The sequence below is a fragment of the Pongo abelii genome, chromosome 10 (genome assembly GCF_028885655.2).
Source record: "Pongo abelii isolate AG06213 chromosome 10, NHGRI_mPonAbe1-v2.0_pri, whole genome shotgun sequence".
NCBI classification, from domain to species: Eukaryota; Metazoa; Chordata; class Mammalia; order Primates; family Hominidae; genus Pongo; species Pongo abelii.
The window spans coordinates 123,923,865-123,934,124 of record NC_071995.2 but is presented as its reverse complement, the minus strand read 5'-3'; the positions used below and the strand labels follow the sequence as shown (position 1 = coordinate 123,934,124).

General features: G+C 45.4%; 1 pseudogene; it reads left to right on the top strand.

Annotated features, from left to right (window-relative positions):
* The first annotated feature begins 8,764 nt into the window (after nt 1–8,764).
* Nucleotides 8,765–9,041, top strand: LOC112135839 (mitochondrial import receptor subunit TOM6 homolog; annotated as a pseudogene).
* The last annotated feature ends 1,219 nt before the right edge of the window (nt 9,042–10,260 follow it).

Sequence of the window (10,260 nt, the reverse complement as noted above, 5' to 3'; positions counted from 1 at the left end):
AATCCCCGCCCCCTCCAGGCCCCGCCCTCCCGCCTGTAACCCTCCGCTGAGTGCAGCGCCGCGCAAAGGAGTGCTCTCAGCCGCCGGCTCCAGCGTCCGCGGCCGGGGGGCGTGGGGGTGAGGGGCGCCCACGTGCCTTGGCCCCAGCTCACCGACCTCACCTGGAGCTAGAGGGCGTTAGGGCAGCCGGAGAAGCCAGGCGTCCGAGCCCGCTGTTTCCTACACGTGTACATCATTCATTCGCTATTTCTTCCTGCAGGTCCTTATTGAGCGCCTGCGACCTTCCGGGCACTTTGGGGGCTTTGCGGATACAGCAGCGAACAAAGCAAAATTCTTGCCCTCTGTCAACAGGAGAGGAGGGGTAAAGGTGTGAGGAGGCCGGGAGACGATAACAAATAAGTACATCGTGTACGTACACAAGATAATGTCATAGTATAATACAATAACATACATAGTATGCCAATGGGTATCAAAATACACATTTGTGAAAGGAAAATAAATCTTGGGGCCCCACTACTAAGCTAAAGGGAAAAGAAAAGCTGGGAACTGCTTAGGGCTAACCTGCCTCCCGTTCTATTCAAAGTCATCCCTCTGCTGAGATAAATGCACACCTGATTGCCCCCTTTGGAGAGTCTAATTGAAAACTCAAAAGAATGCAGCCATTTGTCTCTTATCTACCTATGACCTGGAAGCCCCCCTCCCCGCCTTTGCTTTTTTTTTTTTTTTTAATTTTTTATTTTTTTGAGTCTCACTCAGTTGCCCAGGCTGGAGTGCAATGTCCCAATCTCAGCTCACTGTAACCTCTGCTTCCCAGGTTCAAGCGATTCTCCTGCCTCAGCCTCCTGCGTAGCTGGGATTACAGGCGCACGCCATCATGCCCAGCTAATTTTTCGTGGTTTTTTTTTGTTGTTGTTGTTGTTTGTTTTGTTTTTTTGAGACGGAGTTTCGCTCTTGTTATCCAGGCTGGAGTGCAATTGCGAGATCTCGGCACACGGCAACCTCCGTCTCCCAGGTTAAAGCAATTCTCCTGCTTCAGCCTCTCGAGTACCTGGGATTACGGGCATGTGCCACCACGCCTGGCTAATTTTGTATTTTTAGTAGAGACAGGGTTTTTCCATGTTGGTCAGGCTGGTCTCCATCTCCTGGCCTCAGGTGATCCACCCGCTTCAGCCCCGCAAAGTGCTGGAATTACAGGCGTGAGCTACCGATCCCGGCTAATTTTTGCATTTTTGTAGAGACGGGATTTCACCATGTTGGCCAGGCTGGTCTTGAAGTCCTGACCTCAGGTGATCCCCCCCGCTCGGCCTCCCAAAGTGCTGGGATTACAGGAGTGAGCCTAGGTCTGAGAGCACCCCCTCCAGAGACTCCCTGATCTCCCAAAATTTGGTGGAGATCTAAAGTTTATTTTGCTGTACAACTCTTTTCTTTGCAGTTTTACTTGCTTCCAACAAGGAAGGCAAGGTTTCCTGTTTCCATGACAATGGAAGGCAGGTAACTCCTTTATGGAGTTTGAGCTCGCTTCCAACAGGGAAGATGAGGTCTTTTTTCCTGCTTCTAGAATGGTAGAGAGCAGTCTACAGCCTAAGACCCATCCCTAGGTAAGTAACTGAATTGGGGTTTGTCTTGGCTAAAGTTAAGGTTAACAACCAGCTGGTCTTAATGTCAGAGGCATTTGAACCAGAGCAACTCCGTCTTGAGTAGGGGCTGGGTAAACTGAGGCTGAGACCTACTGGGGTCCATTCCCAGACAGTGAAGGCATTCTAAGTCACAGGATGAGACAGGAGGTCGGCACAAAATACAAGTCATAAACACCTTGCTGATAAAACAGGTTGCAGTAAAAAAGCTGGCTAAAACCTACCAAAACCAAGATGGCGATGAGAGTGACCTCTGCTTGACTTCACTACTACACTCCCATCAGCGCCATGACAGTTAGCAAATGCCATGGCAATGTCAGGAAGTTACCCTATATGGTCTAAAAAGGGGAGGCATGAATAGTCCACCCCTTGTTTAGCATATCATCAAGAAATCACCATGAAAATGGGCAACCAGCACCCCTCAGGGTGCTCCGTCTATGGAGTAGCCATCCTTTTATTCCTCTACTTTCCTAATGAACTTGCGTTTGCTTTAGTCTATAGACTCGCCTTGAATTCTTTCTTGTGTGAGATCCAAAAACCCTCTCTTGGGGTCTAGATCGGGACCCCTTTCCTCTAACATTAATTTATCCTTACCATTAGAGTGCGCTCAGTGATCATATAAGTTGTGCCATTTTTTGTTTGGCTTAAATGCTTTTTTGGTTGGTTGTTTGTCTCTGTTTTTGTTGTTGCTTTGGTCTTTTTCCCATTGGGTTTGATCAACTCTATCTGACTTGATCAAATCAAAAGGAAAGTTCCAAATTGCGGGGAACAAGGACTCTAAAGTGGCTAAATTCACATACACACACACACACAGACACACACACACACACACACACACACTGCCTGGTAGGGGAAGAAAACAACCAGCAACAGAAAAAAAATAAAGAGGAAAGATGTTTGATTTTAACTACTGAAGGGGCTTTATTTACATAATAAGGCCACCTTTTTGCTAGCCAGGCCAAAGTGAAAGCAATGGCTGTTGCCCCAAGCTGCAGTTCCATAGCTAAGGCTCTGCCTGCTTTTTCTAACCACGACAGCCTAGATTTAGTTCCTAAATCAAGCCCTTTCTGGTTTGCTACTTGGTAGTTCTGAAATAGCAGCAATTTGTCCTAACAGAAATATAGTAATGAGATTTTAAAAAGATTTTTTTAAAGGAGCTCAATGGTTGAAAGTCAGCTTAATTAAAAGCTAACATCCAAGATGTGTGTGTGCATGTGCTCGTGTTTGTATTTAAAAGGCTATCATATTTTTGTTTTTGTTTTTCTCTCCTAGGACCTGATGCTTTTTTTTTAGAGCAAAGGTTTTTTTGTTTTTGTTTTTGGTTTTGGTTTTGTTTTTCTCAGTTGACTGAATTCTGTTTTTTTCATTAACAGCTATTGCAATAGATGCTTTTCTGGGGTTTTTAAGGAAGAGTGTAGTTTAGACACTTAGAAATGTCTTTGTTGGCCAGGCACGGTGGCTCACGCCTGTAATCCCAGCACTTCGGAGGCCGAGGCAGATGGATCACAAGGTCAGGAGATCGAGACCATCCTGGCTAACACGGTGAAACCCCATCTCTACTAAAAATACAAAAAATTAGCCAGGCGTGGTGGCGGGTGCCTGCAGTCCCAGCTACTCAGGAGGCTGAGGCAGGAGAATGGTGTGAACCCAGGAGGCGGAGCTTGCAGTGGGCCGAGATCACGCCACTGCACTCCAGCCTGGGTGACAGAATGAGACTCTGTCTCAAAAAAAAAAGAAATATCTTTCTTAAAAAAAATAATAATAATTTAAGTGTACTGTAAAAGCATCACATGGTCTAATTTCAAAATAATTCTCCCTTTTTGGAGACCCAGGATTCAATGTGGGCTCTGCCCAGAGCTCAGAGATCCAGTTAAGAGGTAGGTAGTCCTGGCCGGGCGTGGTGGCTCACGCCTGTAATCCCAGCACTTTGGGAGGCCAAGGCAGGCGGATCACCTGAGGTCGGGAGTTCGAGACCAGTCTGACCAACAATGAGAAACCCCATCTCTACTAAAAATACAAAATTAGCTGGGCGTGGTGGCACATGCCTGTAATCCCAGCTACTCAGGAGGCTGAAGCAGAAAAATCACTTGAACACAGGAGGCAGAGATTGCGTAAAAAAAAAAGAAAGAAAAAGAAGAAGTCTGAAGTAATCTGTAATCTTTTTAACTTTTTGCTTAAAACATTGCTGATCTTTTTGTTTTTCTGAGTGAAGAAAACTTTTAAGCTATTTATAGCTTTTAACAATTGAGTATAGGATATGACTATGAACAAAATTTGGAGCATATTTGTTTCTCTCTACCTGATTTCTACAAAATTTTGGAAACTATTTGTGAGTATTCTTAACTTACAACAATACAGTTAATTGCATAAGTGCAGTAAGAACCTGTTTTCATTTGTAACAGGACACAGTTGGAGAAACAAGGCTTTGAATGGAATGGTATGCTTTCCTTTAAGGGATCAAACTTGACTTATGGAGCCAATAAAAGCCCCTTGGAAAAACTGGCCTCATACCTCTGCCTACACAGTCCCTGTACAGGATTCCTAACCTGTGGTAAGTAAAGAATGTCACTTTCTGACAGGTCCAAGAACTCCAAGTTTATCTTGGAACCTCAAGAGGAGAGGGATTCAACCAACTCATAGGTATTTGATGGTACAAATCCATGCCTGGACTCAGCTTTAAAATGTCTCATCTGAGATTCCTTCTATGGAACAAAGTTCCATCAAAGCCAATTTAAAAGCCTATGTTAAAATATATATTATTCTTGCAGCATTGTATACAAATAATCAGGCCAAGTATAATAAAGCAAATAAGTCATACCATTATTTGTCCTTAGTAAAAATGGGAAACTGGAGAGAGAAAAATTATGTTTCAAAGACTATAGTACACCTGTTGTTAGATTCTAGTCTTACCTAATGTTTTTCAATTTTTATTATTGTCTACAATTTGGACCAAATTCTAATTTTTCTTGACTACAAGCCTGCAAAATAACATTTTCAATTTTTTTCTTCTTTTTTCCCATTTTTTCTAATTTGGAGTCACCAAAAACTAAGCTATGCTTTCATAAAGCCCTGCAAACTGAAGCTAGACAACTTAAACTTCAGAAGAAAATAACAGCAACCTATTTACATACATAAGACATTTTCATACCTGCCTACTGATGTATGGACTTCAGGGTAATGTGGCCTATATCAATTTTCCAGGATTGTTCTTTTGTTTGTTGTTGCTTTTCTCCCTTCCTCCCCCTATTTTCACTTCACAGGACATCAGACTTCACAACCTGCTAAAAATAAGCCTTCCTAATAACTTGGGACCTACCTGTCTAGGAATAAACCATTCTAGCCATGAAAGATCAGATGAAACCCGAGAGCAGAGACTCATTTTCTTCTTCATTTTTTTTTTTTTTTTTGAGACGGAGTCTCACTCTGCTGCCCAGGCTGGAGTGCAGTGGCGTGATCTTGGCTCACTGCAAGCTCCACCTCCCGGATTCACGCCATTCTGCTGCCTCAGCCTCCCGAGTAGCTGGGACTACAGGCGCCTGCCACCGTGCCTGGCTAATTTTTTGTATTTTTAGTAGAGACGGGGTTTCACCCTACTAGGATGGTCTCGATCTCCTGACCTCGTGATCCACCCGCCTCGGCCTCCCAAAGTGCTGGGATTACACGCGTGAGCCAGCCACTGCGCCCGGCCTGAGACTCGTTTTCTTCTAAAAATGCTTTCGCCAAAAGATTTTTAAAAAGAAAAGGGGGAAAGCGTGATAGAAAAATAAATCTTGGGGCCTAAATCACGAAGCTAAAGGGAAAAGTCAAGCTGGGAACTGCTTAGGGCCAACCTTCCTCTCATTCTATTCAAAGTCACCCCGCTGCTCGCTGAGATAAATGCATATCTGATTGTCTTCTTTGGAGAGGCTCATCAGAAACTCAAAAGATTGCAAGCGTTTGTCAGGTATCTACCTGTGACCTGGAAGTCCCCCTCCCTGCTTCAAGTCTTCCCACCTTTGCTTGGAGTTGTCCCACCTTTCCAGACAGAACCAGTATTCATTTTGCATATGCTGACTGATGTCTCATGTCTCCCTAGAATGTATAAAACCAAACTGTGCTCTGACTACCTGGGCACATGTCAGGACCTCCTGAGTCTGTGTCGTGGGCACACATACTTAACCTTCGCAAAATTAACTTTCTGAATCAATTGAGACCTAAGATTGTCTGGGTCCACAAATTACAGAGAACTACATATTGTATATAACATTTGTATAATAAAAGGTATTATGCTGGATGCAGTGACTCACGCCTGTAATCCTAGCCCTTTGGAAGGCCAAGGCAGGCAGATCACTTGAGGTCAGGAGTTCAAAACCAGCCTGGCCAACATGGTGAAACCTCATCTCTATTAAAAATACAAAAAAATTAGCTAGATGTGGTGGCACATGCCCGTAATCCCAGCTACTTGGGAGGCTAAGACAGGAGAATTACTTGAAGCCAGGAGGCAGAGGTTGCAGTAAGCCAAGATTGTGCCACTGCACTCCAGCCTGGGCAACAGAGCGAGACTCTGTCTCAAAAAAAAAAAAAAAAAAAAGGTATTAAGTGCTATGGAGAGAAAGCAAGGGAGACGTACAGAATGTGGGAGAAGGGGTGTTTCTCTTTAAATAGGGTTGTCAGGGAAGGCCCCCTTGAAAAGGCAACTTCTACCAGTGACGTGAAGAAGGCGACAGGAGTAAGCAATTCAGTCTCCAGGCAGGGGAAACAGCCAGGGCTCAGACCTTGAGGTAGGCGAGTGCTGGGGGTGCTTAGAGAACTTTGTAAGGAGGACAAGATTTTTGATGTGAGAGACCTGGGGTAGAAGATAAAATCAGCAGAGGAAGGGGTGGCAGCTCAGGTAGGTCCTGGAGCCCAATGGAGACTTTGGCTTTTATCCTGGGTTAAGGTGAGACCACTGGAAGATTTTGAGCAGAGAGGGACCCGCTGTGACTGTGGCTGTGATAGGAATCTCCCTGATGCTGAGTTGAGAATAGTCTTCAGGGGCAAAGGCAGGAGAAGTTATGCAAAAGATGATGGTGGCTGGACCAGGGTGGAGATGGAGAGAAGAAATGGACTTCAGGTATATTTTGGAGGTTTATTTATCATACCCCTACTGTGGGCTCCGTGTTAAAGACCATCCCAAATCGTTTGTCTTCATTTATTATCTTCGCCACCCAATCAACTTCCCCCAAAATAGTTTTTTGCAGTGTTGGAGCTTAAATTTGTTTTTATTTTTATTTTTTAGAGACAGACGAAGTTTCGCTGTATTGCCCAGGCTGGAGTGCAGTGGCGCAATCATAGCTCACTGCAACCTCGAACTCCTGGGCTGAAGTGATCTTCCTGCCTCAGCCTTTCAAGTGGCTGGGATTACAGGATTGTGCCACCATGCCTGACCAGTGTTGGAATTTTATGAAGTAACCTCCCACTTCCACCACCTAATTTTAAACAGCTTCCATCTCCTAATCACCACATATAAACAGAGATTCAAACCTAAAACAGTGTGCTTGCTATATAAACATGACTTCCAGGTTGCCCCCTCCCTGGCCTCCAAATTCTGGGGCCACCTCTGGCTCTTTGTCTCCGTGTTATTGCATTTGCGAGGCATGAGTCCATTTCCACCCAGAGGGAGATTCATCTTTGAGAGATCTACGTATTTGTGTTCATTCCTTTAACACCAGAATGCGAATTCCACAGGGGCAGGATCCTTGTCTCACTAGTGCACTGCGCAGTCCCCAATGCCTGACCCACAGTAGGAGTTCAAGAAACATTCATTCCCTCAGCACGTGCCTAGCAGTTGCCCGCTGTGAGTTGGGCAGTGGGGACCCAGCTGTGTAAAGCACAGACCCAGCCCTCATGCATGTGGAAATCCACTTTGACCAGTGGGTTGACCAGTTTTCATGGTGCAGGGAGAAGCCTGGATTTATATATCTGACAGCCACTTGGTTCACTCCTAATTCCTCCAGCTTGGCCCACCCAACCAGACACAGCACCTGTGAGGTTGCCCAAGGCAGAGGTGAGCCACAGCCAGAATGACTGGAGACTTAGCCCTCACCCCCTGTGACACACTTCCAGACACTCACGGGCCTTTGGAGGTGTCTTTTCAAGATCCACCTTGCTTCTTCTCCCACATCCCTTTTTTTTTTTTTTTTTTTTTTTTTTGAGACAAGAGTCTGGCTTTGTCTCCCAGGCTGGAGTACAGTGGCGCAATCTCGGCTCACTGCAAGCTCCGCATACTGGAATATGTTGAAAGGGGTTTCATGTAAAAGACATGAGTATTTGGAAACAGCAAAGATATTTCCCAAAAGGTCCCAAATGGATGGTCTGGAAGAGGAATGGCACCCATAGTTGAGACAGAACCAGAAGTACTCGAGGATAGTCCATGTGCTCTGGGAAATTGTAATCTCACTTTTCTCCTCTCTTCGCAAAGCTTGATGTCTCTTTGCACACATAAAAACAAAAGCCAAAGTGCTAACAAGAAGCTGGAAAAATACAAAATTTCTGTATCAGGGAGAGAGTCGGTAAAGAAAATCAACATGGCGGATGGACACTGATGGCTGCCTGCTCAGTGAGACTCCCCCTGTCTTCCTTGCCAAAGAATCCCCACTTTGGAGTCTCTCCTGACAGGACTGTGCGGAGAGTCTGTATCTTGACTTCAGTTGAATTCTAGACATTTTCATCACAGACTTAAATGGTCATAAAAAACGAGCACTTTATATCAAAGTAAGAGGTGGATTGGCTGTAACTGGAATAAATATGCCATGATGTGAATGAATAAAATAAAATTTTGATGTACTGTATTGAGGAATGCACACCACATCAGAAAGAAGCCACTTTTTTTTTTTTTTTTTTTTGAGACGGGCAGATCACTTGAGGTCAGGAGTTCGAGACCGGCCTGACCAATATGATGAAACCCCGTCTCTACTAAAAATACAAAAATTAGCCAGGCATGGTGGCTCATGTCTGTAGTCCCAGCTACTTGGGAGGCAGAGACAGGAGAATCGCTTGAACCCCAGAGGCGAAGGTTGCAGTGAGACAAGATCATACCATTGCACTCCAGCCTGGGCAACAAGAGCGAAACTCCATCTCAAAAAAAAAGGGCCTGTGCGAAGCTTCCTACTATGGCTTCCAGCGGGATCCGGATGAGCGCTGCCGGCTAATGAAACTCCCGAAATACCGGACAACGTGGGAGATTGGCCTCGGGGCGTCTACCGCTTTGCCACTGACAGGAGTGACTTCCGGAGGAACTTGATCGTCGATTTGGGACTCTTTGCTGCGGGAGTTTGGCTGGCCAGGGACTTGAGTGACATTGACCTCATGGCACCTCAGCCAGGGGTGTAGCCAGGTAGACAAATGGAATCCTGTGCTGAGCCTGAGTCTTCCAAAAACAGCCTGCAATCTGTGGCCACCACAAGATGTGCCCTGATGGCAGCTGAAGTTTGATTCAGATGGCCACTTTCCTTTTCCCTTTCCCTGCCTAGTTTCCTTTTGTTCCTTGAGTCCACGCAGAATTCCATTCTCTGGTCAGCAGAGAGGCTTAAGCTACAGTATTGCGTCTGTTCTGTAAAGTTCTGTACGTAGTTCCTAAGCTTCTGCAGGGGCTGATCCTTGCTGTTGTCCTGAGAAATAACAATGCTATTTTAACAAACATTTGAGATAAATATTGCACACAAAGACAGTCATTTTATTATTTTAATAAGAAACTTTTGCTTACAAAAACAAGGTATGAAAAGTCAAGATTCGCAAAACTTGTAAAAACATGATTTATATTTCACACTTGAGAGACAAAGACAAGCCCCAAACATGGGGAAAAAAAAAAAAGGTCAGCCTGGCCAACACAGTGAAACCTCATCTCTACTAAAAATATGAAAATTAGCTGCGCATGGTGTCAGAAGCCTGTAATCCCAGCTATTCAGGAGGCTGAGGCAGGAGAATCGCTTGAACCCAGGAGGCAGAGGGTGCGGTGAGCCAAGATTGCACCATTGCACTCCAGGCTGCGCAACAAGAGCAAAACTCAGTCTCACCAAAAAAAGGAAAAAAAAGTGATCAAGGAAGGACCTCCCTAATGAAGTAACATGAGCTGACACCTAAATGAAGTGAAACATCCAGTCCAGTGCTGATCTTCAGGAAAAGCCTTCCAGAGGGCATAGCAAATGCAAAGTCCCTGAGGCCTGCTTGGCACTGTCTTAACGCAGTGGCTATACGGGGCCTTGGGCGGCCATGGGGTAAATGCTTTGGGTTTTATGCAAAGTGTGATGAGAAGCCACTTGGAAGCTTTTGAATGGGGAAGTGACATGACGTACATTTTGAAAGGATTATTCGTCTGTTGTGTGGTCATAGAGTGTGGTTGGGTTTGAGGTGGATGGAACAGTATAAAAAATAAATTTAGCTGGGCACGGTGGCTCACACCTGTAATCCCAGCACTTTGGGAGGCCGAGGCGGGTGGATCACGAGGTCAGGAGTTCAAGACCAGCCTGGCCAAGATGGTGAAACCCTGTCTCTACTAAATTAGCCGGGTATGGTGGTAGGCGCCTGTAATCCCAGCTACTCGGGAGGCTGACGCAGGAGAATCACTTGAACTCGGAGGGCGGAGGTTGCAGTGAGCCGAGATCACGCC